The following is a 17525-nucleotide window of genomic DNA, read 5'->3' on the forward strand; positions in this document are numbered from 1 at the left end:
TTCCAGTACATTTCAATGCAGCATCTGACACATTATTGTACCTTTATGTAAGGCCAAATGCTTATTTCGTCCAAGAAAGAAATAAGACAAAGGAGCAGAAATAGGCCATTCAGCCCATCATGTCTACTCTGTCCTGTGATCACGGTTGATTTATTTTCCCTCTCAACCCCAATCTCTTGCCCTCTTCCCTCTTTGACACCCTGACTAATCAAAAACCTATCAACCTCTGCTTTAAATATATACAATGATTTAGTTCAAGATTTAAGATCATTTCCAGTACACAAGTGTAAAGTAGAATGAAATAATCGTTACTCTGGATTCGATGTAGCACAGGAAAAAACACAAAAGATGAAGAACACAATAAACATAAATACATAAGATTGCTTAGATAGATTATACGTCCAATAAGTGATGCTAGGCTGTATGTAAAGTGACTGACAGGAAATAGTAAAGTAGTGGTGGAGTTAGTGGGTGGAGGTGCTGATCAGCCTTACTGCTTGGGGAAAGCAATTATTTTTAGACCATAAGACACAGGAGCACAATCAGGCCATTCAGACCATTGAGGCTGTTCCGCCATTGATCGTGGCTGATCCATTCCCTCTCAATCCCAGTCTCCTACCTTCTCTCTAATAACCTTTCACGCCCTGAGTTATCAAGAATCTAAGTCAGGTTTGAGTTGGGTGGTTCTGGCATGGCTGCTAAATAGCCTCCTCCCTGAGGGAATAGAACAAACAGTCCATGAGCAAAGTGGTAGGATCCTTCATGATGTTATTGGCCTTTATCCAGCACATTTATCAAGGACTGGTATTAAGTACTATCAAGGATACAACTCACCCACCCATCCAGCATCCTCTTCAACTTTCTACCATCTAGTAGGAGACTCCGATTCATAAAGACAAGAACGGTCAGGATAGGAAACAGCTTCTTCCCTCAGGCCATTAGGCTTCTGAACTCCCTGCCACATCGCATTCGAGTGTCACTGGATAATTTGAACTGTACTCTACAATATTTTATTTATGCAGTTTAATTATGTGCATTTCTTCGAGGATTTAATTCTTACTCTCCTAAGTTATTGGTTTTACAAGTGTGTTATGTATACTACTGTGCTTGACACCCTGGCCTGAAGACACATCGTCTCATCTGGTGGTATAAATGTAGTAGTTAAATGACAATGAACTTGACTTTCTGCATCTATGTCCTTGATGGCAGATCGGCTGGTACCAGTGATGTGTTGGGCATTTTTGTCTACCTGTTGAGGAGTCTTCCTGCCTGCCGCAGTGCATCTTCCACACCGAGCAGTGATGTAGGACAATGTCTGCTGCACGTCTGTAGAATGATGCGAAAAGTCCGACTCTCTTCAGTCTCCTCAGAAGTGGAGACATTGGTGAGAGCTTTCTCGACTACGTAGGATGTATTTTGGGATCAGGAGAGGTCGTGTGTGATCTGCACTCCCAGGAGTTTGAAACTGTCTGCTGTTTCCGCTGCTATGCCACCAATGCAAAGGGGAGGGGGGGGGGGGGGTTGTGAGGGGCGTGGGTTCTCCCGAAGTCAATAACCACCTCCTTGTCTTCTTAACATTAAGGCCTTGAGCTCTTCCACCTCCTCTCTGTAGGCCGCTTCATTGCTGTTGGTGATGAGTCCCACCACTGTTGTGTCATCAGCGAAGTTGTCAATGAGATTACTCGGGTGTTTGGCTGTGCAGTCCTACGTCAGCAGAGTGTACAGCAAAAGGCTCAGCACACAGCCCTGGGGACGTTGCGGAGGGAGAGGCAGTTATGTATCTGGACTATCTGAAGTCTGTTGGTTAGGAAGTCCACACCCAGTTGCACAATGGTCTATTTAGACCGAGGAGAAGGAGTTGGTTCACCAAAGGTCTGTGGGACAATAGTGTTGAATGCCAAAGTGAAATCCAGAAGCAGCATTCTGACACAAGTGTCCTTGTTTTCTAGGTGTGTCAGTTTTCTAGCTGTGGCATCTGTTGTAGAGTGAGTTCAGTCAGTATACTGGTGAGTGTCCTGTGTGGCAGGGATGGAGTTTCTGATGTGAGCCATTACCAGCCGTTTGAAGCACTTCACGATGATTGGCATCAGTGCCAGCAGGTGGTAGCCATTTAGTTCTGAAGGTGCAGAGTTCTTTGGTAGAGGGATGATGGTGGCTGGTTTAAAGCATGCGGGGACAGCAGCCTGGATGAATGAAGTGTTGAAGAAGTCCGTGAGGTGGTTTGAACACTCCCTGAGTACTCGGCCTGGGACGGTGTCTGGCTCAGCTTACCTGGGGTGGTGGCGGGGTGGGGGGGGAAGAGAGGAGAAATAGCTATTGTGGCTGGCATTGTGTTGTGTGCATAAAAGTAGTTTAGAGTGCCAGGAAGGTGTCATTGGTACAGTCAACACTGTTGTCTGTAACAATGAATTCCATAGATTCACCATCCGCTGGCTAAAGGCATTCCTCCTCATCTCTGTTCTAAATGGTTAACCCTCTACTCTGAGGCTGTGCCCTCTGGTCCTGGACTTACTAAAGTATTTCATCCTGACTTGGAAATGTAGTTATTGTTCATCCTGATCCAATACCATCGCACGGCCAAGAAGAACGAGAGGAACGGGTGAACAGAAACATTTCGAAGTTCCCCTTAAACTTTTCACCTTTCACCCTTAACCTATGACCCCCGGTTGTTGTCCCACCCAACCTCAGTGGGAAAAGCCTGCTTGCATTTACCCTATCTATACCCCTCATAATTTGTATACCTCTGTTGAATCTCCTCACAATCTTCCAGCGATATGGCTTCCTCCCATATTCCAAAGACCTACAGGTTAGGGTTAGTGAGTTGTGTGCATGTGTCATGTTGACACCAGAAGCGTCAGCAGGCGGCCCAGCACAATCCTCACTGATCTGAACGATGCAGTTCACTGTATGTGTGAACATTCATGTGCCCAATGGTGCAAATCTCTAAAAAAAAAGCTTCAAGTTACTTGTTTAAAAAATGCTTTTGACAAGTGTCTTAATGTTAGTCACATTGTGGCAAAGAAAGGGGCTGGATGGGCTGCTATTATGAAGGAACAAGTATGAAGCATCTACAATAATGAACTCTTGCAAATTTCAAGTTCATTATGTTTCTGAAGAGGAGCAGGAACACAGCCTGGGAAATGTATGAAAAGCTTTAAAAGGTCTCTAGGGCAGAAAAAAACTGATTACTGGCATAGTAGTTTCCACCCTGAAAATCAGTTTCTCAGTGCCTGAAGATAATTAGTTACTCTGGAGAGCTCGTCAGCTCATAGCACATGGCAGCGTATCATAGAAATGAGTACACATGGAATGAGCAAACCTTTGGAAAACTGTGATGTCGAGAGCAGAGTGCCAGGTACAATCAGAGGGGGTTGCAACATGCTAGCATAGCTTACAAGGATCTTACACTTTTGAGTATTCACTGCCCATGTTTCCATGGGCATTCCAGTGTTAAAGAGAAGATAAAGATTAGCTTTACTTGTCATATGTACTCGAAACATACAGTGAAATGCATCATTTCCATCAACCCCTAACATAGTCCAAGGAGCAGCCCACAAGTTACGGGGAAAATGTATAAACCCGTTAAGACAGCTTCAGGAAATTGAACCTACCTGGATTGCTGACACTGTACAGGGTCACACTATCCATGAAAGCTTTCAATCTTTCTAAAGTTTCGACATCCTTCCTATAACAAGGTGACCAGAACTGAACGGATTACTCCAAATGTGGCCTAACCATAGCTTTACAGAGCTCACACCTCGAGCTCAATCCCCTGACTAATAAAGGCCAAAACATCACAAGTCTTCATAACAACCCTATCAGCTTGCCTGGCAACTTCAAGGGATCTATGGACATGGACCCCAAGATCCCTCTGTCCCTCCACATTGCCAAGAATTCTGCCATTAACCCTGTACACTGCCTTCAAAATGAAGCACTTCACACTTTTCTGGACCAAACTCCATCTGCCGCTTCTCAGCCCAAGCTCTGCACGCTGTCAATGTCCCACTGCACCCGACTACAATCTTCCGCATAATCTACAACACCGCCAACCCTCATGTCATCTGCAAGCTTAATAACCCACCCTTCCTTATTCTTATACAAAAATCACCAAGAGCAGTTTTCCAGACCAGATCCCTGCGGAACATCACTGGCCACCGACCACCAGACAGAATACACTGCCTATCCTGCGTTCCTGCTTTCAATTCCTACTTCCAGAGCACTGCTGCTTCGAGAGTTGCTGGTCCTACAGCCAACAGCAATGAAAGATACTGCACTGGATTCTCTGCGGACCTGTGGAATTTCCCAAAAGCAGCAGCACCTGCCCAGTATGCCTCTATCACAAGACGCAGGTCTCTATCCATTGTGAACTACACTGAATAGAGCTCATTGTTTTTTTTAAATTACAGAGTGTGTGCTGCCTGCCAGTTAGGCACCGACGTGTCAAAACCATGTGTCTGGATGAAGGCGATTGTGGCCAGAGGGGAATAAACATTCAGATTTGTAAAATATATGAGATGACAGGATAAGATTGCAGCTTGCTGTCTGGCCCTGGAACCAGCATCGTGGACAGACCATCAATAGGGCCGAAAGTTGGACTTTTCCCCACAGCTTCTCCACAATGTTAGTTTTATGACCTAGTGCAAACTGAATGCTTCTTTTTGTTGATTTACAATGAAATTAAAATGTATGGAACAAAGTTAATATTTAAGACTCAAAGTTCAAAGTAAATTTATGATCAAAGTACATATGTCACCATATACAACTCTGAGATTCATTTTCTCGCGGGCATTCACAGTAAATGAAAGAAGCACAATAGAATCAATGAAAGACTGTACCCAACAGGACGGGCAAATAATCAATGTGCAAAAAGCAACAAAACTGTAGAAATACAAAAAAAAAAGAGAGAAAATAAATAAATAAATGAATGAATGAATAAATTTAGGGAACATGAGATGAAGAGTCCTTGAAAGTGCCTATACGTTGTTGGAACAGTTCAGTGATGGGGCGAGTGAAGTTATCTCTTTGGGTTCAAGAGCCCGACGGTTGAGGAGTAACAACTGTTCCTGAACCTGGTGGTGGGGGTCCTGAGGCTCCTAAACCACCCCTCTGATGGCAGCAGTGAGAAGACAGCATGACTTGGGTGGTGGTGGGGGTCAGTGATGATGGATGCTGTTTTCCAGTGACAACCCTCCATGTAGATGTGCTCAATGGTGGGGAGGGTTTGACCCGTGATGGACTGGGCCTCATCCACTACCGGAAGTAATTCAGAAAATGTGTAGAAAGAAGAGTTGCTCCCATGCGGAGGCTTGCCTGCAGGCAAAATTCTCCTGACAGCCAGCACGTTGAGTGTTTGATGCCCGGTTATTGGAAGTAATTCAGAAAATGAGTATCCACTACTTTTTGTGGGCTTTCCTATACAAGAGCATTGGTATTTCCATATCAGGTGTGAGGCAGCCAATCCCTCCAGTCAGGGAGGCATCCAACTACAACCACGCTTTGGCTGCAGGAAGGGTGCAAAATGAATATCTAATCCAATTTGCTACCTCACCTTGAACACCAAGCTGCTGAACCTTCTTGACCATCCTCCCATGCAGGACCTTGTCAACCTTGTCCACTGCCTTGCAAAAAATCCATTTAAGACCGCTCCCATCTCTTTTGGCTCTACGTCTGATCTTCTAAAGGGCCAGTTTTGTCCCTTGCTAACCTTTTGCTCTTAATATATTCGAAGAAGCCCTTAGGATTCTCCTTCACCTCGTTTGCTAGAGCAACCTCATGTCTTCTACCCATGAAGCATGATTAGATGAGTTCTCCAGTATATCCTGACTGAGCACTGCTGTGACATTTTCCCTGACTAGTAATTCCAACCCCCCCCCCCAATTCCTCCTGCTCTATCGTATCTGAAAGAACAGAACCCCAGAGTATTGAGCTGCCTCTCCAGCAACCAAGTCTCACTAATGGCTATAATGTCATAATTCATGTTGATCTCACTGCTTTTCCTACAATACTCCTTTCTTTGAAATATATGCAGCTCAGAACATTAGCCCCACCGTGTTCAACCTTTTAATTCCTGACTTTCTACGTAGGCTTAACAACATCTTTCTCCACAACCTCCTTATCTGTTCTGGTGCTCTGGTACCCATCCCCCTGCATCTCTAGTTTAAACCACCCCCTTACTGCCCTATGCAGCATTAGCAAACCTTCCTACTAGGATATTAGTCCCCCTCCAGATCAGCTGTGGATCATCTCTTCTGGACAGGTTCACCTTCCCTGGAAGAGCCCAATGGTTCAAAAAATCTGAAGCCCGAACACAGTGAAATGGCTTATTTGTGTCGATGACCAAAACAGTCCAAGGATGAGCCAGGGGAAGCTCAAAGCTTACAACCCCTAACCACACATCTTTGAAATGTGGAAGGAAACTGGAGAAGTTACTAACTCCTGACGGACAGCAGCAGGAATTGAACCCCAACTGGTGATAACTGGTGCAGTAAAGTGATTGCGCTAACCACCACACTACAGTGCTAGCTCCCACATCCCAGAGACATTCAGGTTAGAGTCACTGAGTTCCGGAATTGCTATGCTGATACCGGAAGTGTGACGACACTTGCTGGCTGCCCTCAGCACACCCTCAGACTGTGTTTGTTGTTGACGCCAACAACGCCTTTCACTGTATGTTTTGATGTCCACGTGATAAATAAAGCTAATCTTTATCACTTATCTTTTCTTTATCTTGATCCCGCACCCCTGTACCCCATTTTCTCTCAGATAGCCGCTTACAGTACAAAATACCAGAGGAGAACCCATGGTCGCTGGGACAGTGTGCAGCTCCACAGAGGCAGCACTGGGACTTACAACTCAACTTCAAAGTTCAACGTAAATTTATTATCAAAGAACATCCATGTCACCATATACAACCCTGATCACTAGATTAGCTTTATTTGTCACACGTACGTTGAAACATTCAGTTAAATGCCAGCGAGGGTGCACTGGGGGCAGCCCGCAGATATCACCACACTTCCAGCTACAACTCACTAGCTCTGACCCAAACATCTTTGGGATACGGGAGAAAATCCACAAGGTTGCGGGGAGAAAGTATAAGCTCCGTACAGATAGCATTGTGCTAACCGCTATGATACCGTAGCGTCGTTGTGAGAGCAGTTTAGAGCCGCTGTATCACTTTCACCGCCTCCACGGGGATCACCAAATATATTGTTTCTGCTGAATTTCAAATATGAGATTTTAAACAATATGATCCTTCTGAGTTGCAAAAAGGTAGAAGTAAAAGTCAAAGGCAAGCTTCTCATCACTTAGGCAAATCAATGAGGCACAGATCGGGTGGACAAGCAGAGACATTTCCAGGGCAGAAACAGCTAATACATGAGGGCAGCATTTTAAGGTGACTGGAGGAATGTATAGAGAGGGAGGATGTCAGAGGTAGATTCTTCACACAGTGAGTGGTGAGTGCATGGAACATCCTGCCAGGGGTGGTGGTTGAGGTGGATACATTAGGGGCATTTACAAAACTCTTAAATAAGCACATGGCTGATTTTTTTTTAAATGGAGGGATATGTAGGGGGTAAGAGTTAGAATGATCCTGGATTGAGGGCCAAAGGGCCTATACTGTGCTGTTCTATGTTAAAAGCAAGTGATGGCAAGTAATCACTGACATTGACATTGTGTGTCTCTGTTACAAAACCTCGTTAGTACAGGAAATAATTGTAGAAGAGCACAATATGCAAGTCCTTTCTCAGCAAGGTTCAGGTAGTGATTACTTCTCATTGACACACGGTAAAAGTCCAAACCTTCCAGCAGACTAGTGCCCCTATATAAACATGTGGTGTAGAAGATGGCCTGATCCCTTCTTTCCAGTCTAGAAAACACAGACTTAAAAATCTTGGGTGCCACAGAGGCAAGCGTAACGCTTTACAGTGTCAATTGGATTTCAATTCCCGCCACTGTCTGTTAGGAGTTTGCACGTTTTCCTCTTGTGAGCTTCCTCTGGGTGCTCAGGTTTCCTCCTACGTTCCAAAGATGTACGGGTTAGGGTTAGTAAGTTGTGGGCATGCTAACTTGGCGCCAGAAGAGTGGCGACATTTGCGGGCTGCCCCCAGAGTGTCGTCGGACTGCTGACACAAATGAAGCATTTCAATGGATGTTGTGAAAAATAAAACTAATGTTTATCTTTAAGAAACTAGGACCAAAATGTGTTTGCTGATAGTAGCTCAGAATTAGCTGCTGTTCCTGTTTAATCTGAAAAATTTCACACAGATTCGATATGAAATTTGACCCATGAACAAAGGTGCTAAATAATTCATGAGCAGTTGGCGTGCAGGCTCTTTCAAGAGTAAAACCATTTCTATCTGTAAGACCTACTAATTCGTACTGTGCTTACATAAGTTTTATTTTGCTGTGCAGCAGTATAATTCTAGTTTTATTTTTTATTTATCGTGTAATTTTTTTCCCATGCGAACTTCTGTCTCTAGAGGTGATAATCAGGTCAATGTTTTCTGCTCCCAGTGTGAAGAGATCTCAGCAAGGGCGTATTCAATTTCTGAAGCGACTGCTTATTAAGATGTCTAATGGTTGTTCATTAGAATTGGTGGTACTAGAGAGGCTGCAGTAATGGCTTACGTGATGCAGAGAGAATGTGTATCTTAGTAACAATTGAGCTTTAGTGCTAGAGATCTTTTGCCCTCATTTGGATGATACAGCTGTGGATTTTTTTGTCAAAATGGAGACCATTGAAAAGCAAAAAAAAAATTAATGATAATCTTTCTTCCTGAAGTTCAGGTTTGATTGTCATTCAACCATGCATATGTACACAGGTAAATGAAGCAGCATTCCTCCGGGACCAAGGTGCAAAGCAGTCACATTATTTCCTGCACTGAGAATAGACTGTTAGCTAAACGTTTTGAGAACATGATGTGTAATACCTTTAATGAGACAGAATAAAACAGCAATTGAACAAGAGTTTATATTAAGAAGTCAATATAAAATTTTGTGTAGAAGTTTATATAAAGATAGTTAATATAAAAAAAGTAATTGAGTAATTGAAAACTTGAACTTGAGGAAGAAAGTTTACCATTAAGAACTTTTTTGCTGTTCTATGGTCTCCATTTCTGCAAAAAACCTCAACTGTATCATCCAAATGGTTCCTTCAGGTTGTTATTCCTGGGGGTGTTAAAGGGGATAAGCTCCCATGACCTATTAAATGCTTCCAATGCCGTGCACCGGTTTAAGATGATGCTATCAAAGATAAGCGACAGCTTACTGGCAAGAGATTCGACTGAAAACATTACTGTTAACATCTTTTCTGAAGCAGGCAGAGGCGGGGCTGGTTCGGGGAATGAGTGGTGCTGGGCATTGTGAGGTGCAATACGTTGCAGGCAGGGTCTGTATCACTGCTGGAGACGCAGTGAGCAACCTGCAGAGGAGACGATGAAAAAAACTTTCGATGCCTGTCCACCAAACCCGGGTGCGAGGTTGGCTAAGTGCCAAGCCGATTCGGTGAGATCGAGAACGACTTTGGGCTTGGTGGCCCAAGCGTATCAGGGTGTCGGCATACAGGTCCTAGAAGATGGTACAATCTGGCACTCGGACAATTTAAACACTGACACAGATAGACTGGAAGCCCAAGTGTTGAGAACAGAGACGAGGAACACAGAAATTCAGGTTTCTTGTTCTGTGGCTGCCTACAAGCAGGCAAATTCCAAGGTGTATAATTTATACATTCTTTGGTAATAAATGTATGTTGAACTTTGACAACCAAGTCCAGCCCCTGGCCTTCACCTGTGGCTTTAACTACCAAGCGCGGCAGCAAAGTTTCTTCTGATAGGAGAAGGGGCAAAGCTGGGTTACTGGCACCTTAAAACCAGCTGCTTCAGGCAATGGGGCTTGTCAGCTGTGGCTAGCAGCTCATCCAGCAGAAGGAAAACTCTGATCACAAACCTCACCTAGCTTGTGGCTATACCCACTCAAGGGGAAGGCTTCGTGAGTAAACCCCGAGGGAAAAATCCGGAGCTGGAGTCCTACATTGAATTAAATGCTGACTGGCAGCTCCTGCAAGGCTGGTGCCAAACTGTATCGGTCTCTGGCATTTCTTTGGGTTAATCATATGGTTGAGGAGGGGGAGCTTGCTACATGGGCAATACCTTGCTCTCCACATTGTGCAGCCCAGACTTGTGAATCTAGACAGCTAGGACGCAACATCCACAGATGACCCTGACCGACGGAGTCTCACGCCACACCACACCATACCAAACGAGGCCAAGAAATCTCCAGCAGCAAAGCTCCTCAAACTCGATTGTTACTAAGATACGCATTCTTGCCGCATAACATAAACCATTACTGCATCTTCTCTAGCGCCACCAATTCTAATGACCAATAATTAGACAGTCACCTCCTCCCTCAACTCCACTCAGAGCCCCAAACAGTCCTTCCCGGTGAAGCAACACTTCACCTGCGAATCTGCTGCGGTCGTCTATTGTATCGGTGTTCCCGATGCTGCCTCCTCTACATTGGTGAGACCCGATATAAGCTGGGGGATCGTTGTGCTGAGCGCCTCCACTCCATCTGCCAAAAGTGGAATTTCCCTGTGGCCAACCATTTTAATTCCTATGCCCATTCCCAATCTGACATGTCAGTCCACAGACCCCTCTTCTGCAGCAATGAGACCATTCTCAGTGTGCAGAAGAACACCTCATATTCCATCTTGGTTAGGGGTTTTCAAACTGATGCCATGGATATGAATTTCTCCTTCCAGTAATTTTCCCCCTCCCCTTCCCTCTGCTTCTATTCCGCACTCTGGCCTCTTACATCTTCCCCTCGCCTATCTCCTCCTCTCTTTCCCCTGGTGCCTCTCCTTCTTCCCTCTCGTCTCCTATTAGATTCCTTCCCCTCCAGCCCTTTACCATTCCCACCCACCTGGTTTCACCTATCACCCTCCCCCCAAATGTTTTATTCTGGCAACTTCCCCCTTCCTTTCTAGTCCTGAAGAAGGGTCTCAGCCCGAAACGTTGACTGTTGATTCATTTCCATAGATGCTACCTTACCTGCCGAGATCCTCCAGCATTTTGTGTGCATTGCTTTCAATTTCCTGCATCTGCAGGATCTCGTGATATAGATAAATGAAATATGCTTACACCTGTCAAACACCACGACCATTACAAACTAATAGCAGATTATTTATTCAAGCTTAAGGTAAAGTTAATAGACATCACTGTACTGTGCAAAAGTCTTAGGCACATGTCTATAGCTAGGGTGCCTAAGACTTTTGCACAGTACTGTATTTGTCAATGTGGAGCGGGGAGAGCGAGTTTGTAAATCTGCCAGGAGCAAAATGATGTTGGGAATGGCAAGAGTGGATCGCAGCTGGAGGGGTGTGGGAGAGGTGGCAGCGAAGTGGTGCCAGTGGTGAGGGTGACAAGGGTGCAGACACAACCAGCCCTGAGGCACCAGGCAAGGTCATTTGATTCCAAACAGTTGGTTTATTGATCATTACAGAATGTCTCTCTGGTGCTTCCTGCTCCCTCCCTTCTCCCTTCCCCTTTACCCAACCATGATTCCCCTTTCCCTGCCTCTTTCCAGGTTGTGAAATCAGTTCAGAGTTGAGGTGGGTGAAAGCGTGTGAACGATAGGGCAGTTCCTCTGATGGAAACACTTTCATGCTTCAATCCGACAGAAAAGCAGAAGCAGGAAATATAATTTAAGTATTACATTTTGATTACTGTTTACAGTACTGTTATTTGATTACCGAAGAACACTGAAATCTCAGCTACTATTTAAACGGGGGCAGGGTGGGAGAGGGGGAAGAGAAGGGGGGAGGGGGAGGGGGAGAGAGGGGGAAGAAAAATGTAAACTATCAAAGCGTTTCACTATGCTAAGGAATTAGATGACAGAGTTTAAACTGTTCCCCTTCCAGGTAAGGAGGCTGTACATTGTTCATTCCATGAACAAATTGGTAATCTACCATGCTAAAGCTGAAGTTTCATGGAACCCACAGAGTGGGCTGCTGTTGTCGCGAGGCTAAAAATGTCACAGCACACAGCATTAACAACTTGGTGCTGTTTCAGAATTCATGGAGCTCTAATCCTGCACTTATATCTCTTATATCTTTCTATTTCCTACACACCAGCCTGGCACATGACCTTGCAGGAAATAGAGGCAGGCAGATGATGAGCTTCATTTGTCAGACGTACGTTGAACATGCAGTGACGTGTGTCATTGGCGTCAATGACCAGCGCAGTCTGAGGTTTGCGCTGAGGACAGCCCGATGTGCCCGCACACTTGCGGTGCAAACACTGCACGTCCACAACTCAGTCACCCTAACCCGCATGTCTTTGGGCTGTGGGAGGAAACCAGAGCAACGGGAAGAAGCCCACTCAGTCACAAGGGGAACGTGCAAAACTTCTTCCAGACTGCCACGCTGTCGTGCTGCCAGAACTCCAGGAGGCATCAAAATATTGCTTAAGGGAAGCAAAGTCAATTCCAACACAATGCCACATCCAACTCAAAGTCAGTGACACGATCTTCCCACATTCCGCTCTTTTCATTCTGCAAGGTTAGGTAAGAATTATAGACATTGTGTAGGCAGAGGTGATTAGTTCAGTTGGGTAATAGATGACCAATTTCATTAGTCAGGACCAACACTGTGGACCAAAGGGCTTGTTGCTGTGCTGTGTCCTGTGCTCTATATTAATAGGGACCAGGTCGAGCTATACAACACTGATGGTAGGAATAATCTTCCCAGAGCAGAGGTGTGTATGACTTAGACCCCTGAGCACCATGGTTGACTCTGAAGTGTTATCACAGAAATGGACATTCAGAGTCGGCCTTGCCTACATCGACTAGTGCGAAGGAAGGTGGCCTACATTCTCAGCTGTCAGTCCATTGCCTCCTCTAAAGCTGTGATGAGGCCACACTCAGGTCAGAGGAGCAACACACTTTATACTCCGTCTGGGTAGCTTCCAACCTGATGGTACGAACATTGATTTCTCAAACTTCCGGTAATTCCCACCACCCCACCCTTCACTATTCCCCCATTTCCATTCCCCCCATCTCATCTCCTTACCTGCCCTTCACCTCCCTCTGGTGCCCCTTCCCCTTTCTTTTTCTTCCATGGCCTCCTACCCTCTATCAGATCCCCCTTTCTCAAGCCCTTTGTCTCTTTCACCAATCAACTTCTCAGCTCTTTACTTCACCCCCTCCCCCTCTCCCAGTTTCACCTCTCACCTGCCACCTCATATTTCTTCCTCCCCTCACCTTCTTGCTCTGACTTCTCATCTTTTCTCTCCAGTCCTGATGATGGGTCTTGGCCCAAAATGTCAACTGTTTAGTCTTTTCCATAGATGCTGGCTGGCCTGCTGAGTTCCTCCAGCATTTAGTGTGTGTTGCTCTTAAACTACAAGATATTTTATATAAAAGAGACAATAATGCTTGATGAATCCAAATTAAAACACAAATGGAAATAGATACACAGTTGTAAACATTAGAACAGAGATGAGGAGGAATTTCTTTGACCAGAGGAAAGTGGAATCTGTGGAATTCATTGCCACAGACAAATATGGAGGCCAATTCATTGAGTATATTTAAAGTGGAGGTTGATAGGTTCTTGATTAATCAGGGCATCAAAGTTTATGGGGAGAAGATCAGCAAATGGGGTTGAGAGGGTTGATAAATCAGTCACGGTGGATGGGCTAACAGCCTAATTCTGTTCCTATGTTTTATGGTAAAACATATCTTTAAGTACATAGGACAAGATAATATTATGTAGAAACAAAATATTACATGCATTTCTCTTTAAGTATGCTGGTGGAAGTCAGAAATGGGCCAATTGGCCCCTTGCTGTGAAATTATATAATTTGATCACCTTGTTTGTGGATGTGAATTTCCCACTATTCAGGACATTTACAAAGACAGGTGTGTAAAAAGGGCCCAAAGGATCACTGGGATCCTTTTATATTAAGAAGTCAATATAAAATTTTGTGTAGAAGTTTATATAAAGATAGTTAATATAAAAAAAGTAATTGAGTAATTGAAAACTTGAACTTGAGGAAGAAAGTTTACCATTAAGAACTTTTTTGCTGTTCTATGGTCTCCATTTCTGCAAAAAACCTCAACTGTATCATCCAAATGGTTCCTTCAGGTTGTTATTCCTGGGGGTGTTAAAGGGGATAAGCTCCCATGACCTATTAAATGCTTCCAATGCCGTGCACCGGTTTAAGATGATGCTATCAAAGATAAGCGACAGCTTATTGGCAAGAGATTCGACTGAAAACATTACTGTTAACATCTTTTCTGAAGCAGGCAGAGGCGGGGCTGGTTCGGGGAATGAGTGGTGCTGGGCATTGTGAGGTGCAATACGTTGCAGGCAGGGTCTGTATCACTGCTGGAGACGCAGTGAGCAACCTGCAGAGGAGACGATGAAAAAAACTTTCGATGCCTGTCCACCAAACCCGGGTGCGAGGTTGGCTAAGTGCCAAGCCGATTCGGTGAGATCGAGAACGACTTTGGGCTTGGTGGCCCAAGCGTATCAGGGTGTCGGCATACAGGTCCTAGAAGATGGTACAATCTGGCACTCGGACAATTTAAACACTGACACAGATAGACTGGAAGCCCAAGTGTTGAGAACAGAGACGAGGAACACAGAAATTCAGGTTTCTTGTTCTGTGGCTGCCTACAAGCAGGCAAATTCCAAGGTGTATAATTTATACATTCTTTGGTAATAAATGTATGTTGAACTTTGACAACCAAGTCCAGCCCCTGGCCTTCACCTGTGGCTTTAACTACCAAGCCCGGCAGCAAAGTTTCTTCTGATAGGAGAAGGGGCAAAGCTGGGTTACTGGCACCTTAAAACCAGCTGCTTCAGGCAATGGGGCTTGTCAGCTGTGGCTAGCAGCTCATCCAGCAGAAGGAAAACTCTGATCACAAACCTCACCTAGCTTGTGGCTATACCCACTCAAGGGGAAGGCTTCGTGAGTAAACCCCGAGGGAAAAATCCGGAGCTGGAGTCCTACATTGAATTAAATGCTGACTGGCAGCTCCTGCAAGGCTGGTGCCAAACTGTATCGGTCTCTGGCATTTCTTTGGGTTAATCATATGGTTGAGGAGGGGGAGCTTGCTACATGGGCAATACCTTGCTCTCCACATTGTGCAGCCCAGACTTGTGAATCTAGACAGCTAGGACGCAACATCCACAGATGACCCTGACCGACGGAGTCTCACGCCACACCACACCATACCAAACGAGGCCAAGAAATCTCCAGCAGCAAAGCTCCTCAAACTCGATTGTTACTAAGATACGCATTCTTGCCGCATAACATAAACCATTACTGCATCTTCTCTAGCGCCACCAATTCTAATGACCAATAATTAGACAGTCACCTCCTCCCTCAACTCCACTCAGAGCCCCAAACAGTCCTTCCCGGTGAAGCAACACTTCACCTGCGAATCTGCTGCGGTCGTCTATTGTATCGGTGTTCCCGATGCTGCCTCCTCTACATTGGTGAGACCCGATATAAGCTGGGGGATCGTTGTGCTGAGCGCCTCCACTCCATCTGCCAAAAGTGGAATTTCCCTGTGGCCAACCATTTTAATTCCTATGCCCATTCCCAATCTGACATGTCAGTCCACAGACCCCTCTTCTGCAGCAATGAGACCATTCTCAGTGTGCAGAAGAACACCTCATATTCCATCTTGGTTAGGGGTTTTCAAACTGATGCCATGGATATGAATTTCTCCTTCCAGTAATTTTCCCCCTCCCCTTCCCTCTGCTTCTATTCCGCACTCTGGCCTCTTACATCTTCCCCTCGCCTATCTCCTCCTCTCTTTCCCCTGGTGCCTCTCCTTCTTCCCTCTCGTCTCCTATTAGATTCCTTCCCCTCCAGCCCTTTACCATTCCCACCCACCTGGTTTCACCTATCACCCTCCCCCCAAATGTTTTATTCTGGCAACTTCCCCCTTCCTTTCTAGTCCTGAAGAAGGGTCTCAGCCCGAAACGTTGACTGTTGATTCATTTCCATAGATGCTACCTTACCTGCCGAGATCCTCCAGCATTTTGTGTGCATTGCTTTCAATTTCCTGCATCTGCAGGATCTCGTGATATAGATAAATGAAATATGCTTACACCTGTCAAACACCACGACCATTACAAACTAATAGCAGATTATTTATTCAAGCTTAAGGTAAAGTTAATAGACATCACTGTACTGTGCAAAAGTCTTAGGCACATGTCTATAGCTAGGGTGCCTAAGACTTTTGCACAGTACTGTATTTGTCAATGTGGAGCGGGGAGAGCGAGTTTGTAAATCTGCCAGGAGCAAAATGATGTTGGGAATGGCAAGAGTGGATCGCAGCTGGAGGGGTGTGGGAGAGGTGGCAGCGAAGTGGTGCCAGTGGTGAGGGTGACAAGGGTGCAGACACAACCAGCCCTGAGGCACCAGGCAAGGTCATTTGATTCCAAACAGTTGGTTTATTGATCATTACAGAATGTCTCTCTGGTGCTTCCTGCTCCCTCCCTTCTCCCTTCCCCTTTACCCAACCATGATTCCCCTTTCCCTGCCTCTTTCCAGGTTGTGAAATCAGTTCAGAGTTGAGGTGGGTGAAAGCGTGTGAACGATAGGGCAGTTCCTCTGATGGAAACACTTTCATGCTTCAATCCGACAGAAAAGCAGAAGCAGGAAATATAATTTAAGTATTACATTTTGATTACTGTTTACAGTACTGTTATTTGATTACCGAAGAACACTGAAATCTCAGCTACTATTTAAACGGGGGCAGGGTGGGAGAGGGGGAAGAGAAGGGGGGAGGGGGAGGGGGAGAGAGGGGGAAGAAAAATGTAAACTATCAAAGCGTTTCACTATGCTAAGGAATTAGATGACAGAGTTTAAACTGTTCCCCTTCCAGGTAAGGAGGCTGTACATTGTTCATTCCATGAACAAATTGGTAATCTACCATGCTAAAGCTGAAGTTTCATGGAACCCACAGAGTGGGCTGCTGTTGTCGCGAGGCTAAAAATGTCACAGCACACAGCATTAACAACTTGGTGCTGTTTCAGAATTCATGGAGCTCTAATCCTGCACTTATATCTCTTATATCTTTCTATTTCCTACACACCAGCCTGGCACATGACCTTGCAGGAAATAGAGGCAGGCAGATGATGAGCTTCATTTGTCAGACGTACGTTGAACATGCAGTGACGTGTGTCATTGGCGTCAATGACCAGCGCAGTCTGAGGTTTGCGCTGAGGACAGCCCGATGTGCCCGCACACTTGCGGTGCAAACACTGCACGTCCACAACTCAGTCACCCTAACCCGCATGTCTTTGGGCTGTGGGAGGAAACCAGAGCAACGGGAAGAAGCCCACTCAGTCACAAGGGGAACGTGCAAAACTTCTTCCAGACTGCCACGCTGTCGTGCTGCCAGAACTCCAGGAGGCATCAAAATATTGCTTAAGGGAAGCAAAGTCAATTCCAACACAATGCCACATCCAACTCAAAGTCAGTGACACGATCTTCCCACATTCCGCTCTT

General features: G+C 45.4%; 1 protein-coding gene across 1 annotated transcript in view; it reads right to left on the bottom strand.

The window, feature by feature from the left end:
- The window catches only part of msh3 (mutS homolog 3 (E. coli)), a 237635-nt gene that overhangs the window by 1175 nt on the left and 218935 nt on the right, over positions 1 to 17525 (bottom strand). The gene's annotated exons all lie outside the window — the stretch shown is intronic.

This window comes from Hemitrygon akajei, chromosome 2 (assembly GCF_048418815.1).
Source record: "Hemitrygon akajei chromosome 2, sHemAka1.3, whole genome shotgun sequence".
In the NCBI taxonomy this organism is placed as follows: domain Eukaryota; kingdom Metazoa; phylum Chordata; class Chondrichthyes; order Myliobatiformes; family Dasyatidae; genus Hemitrygon; species Hemitrygon akajei.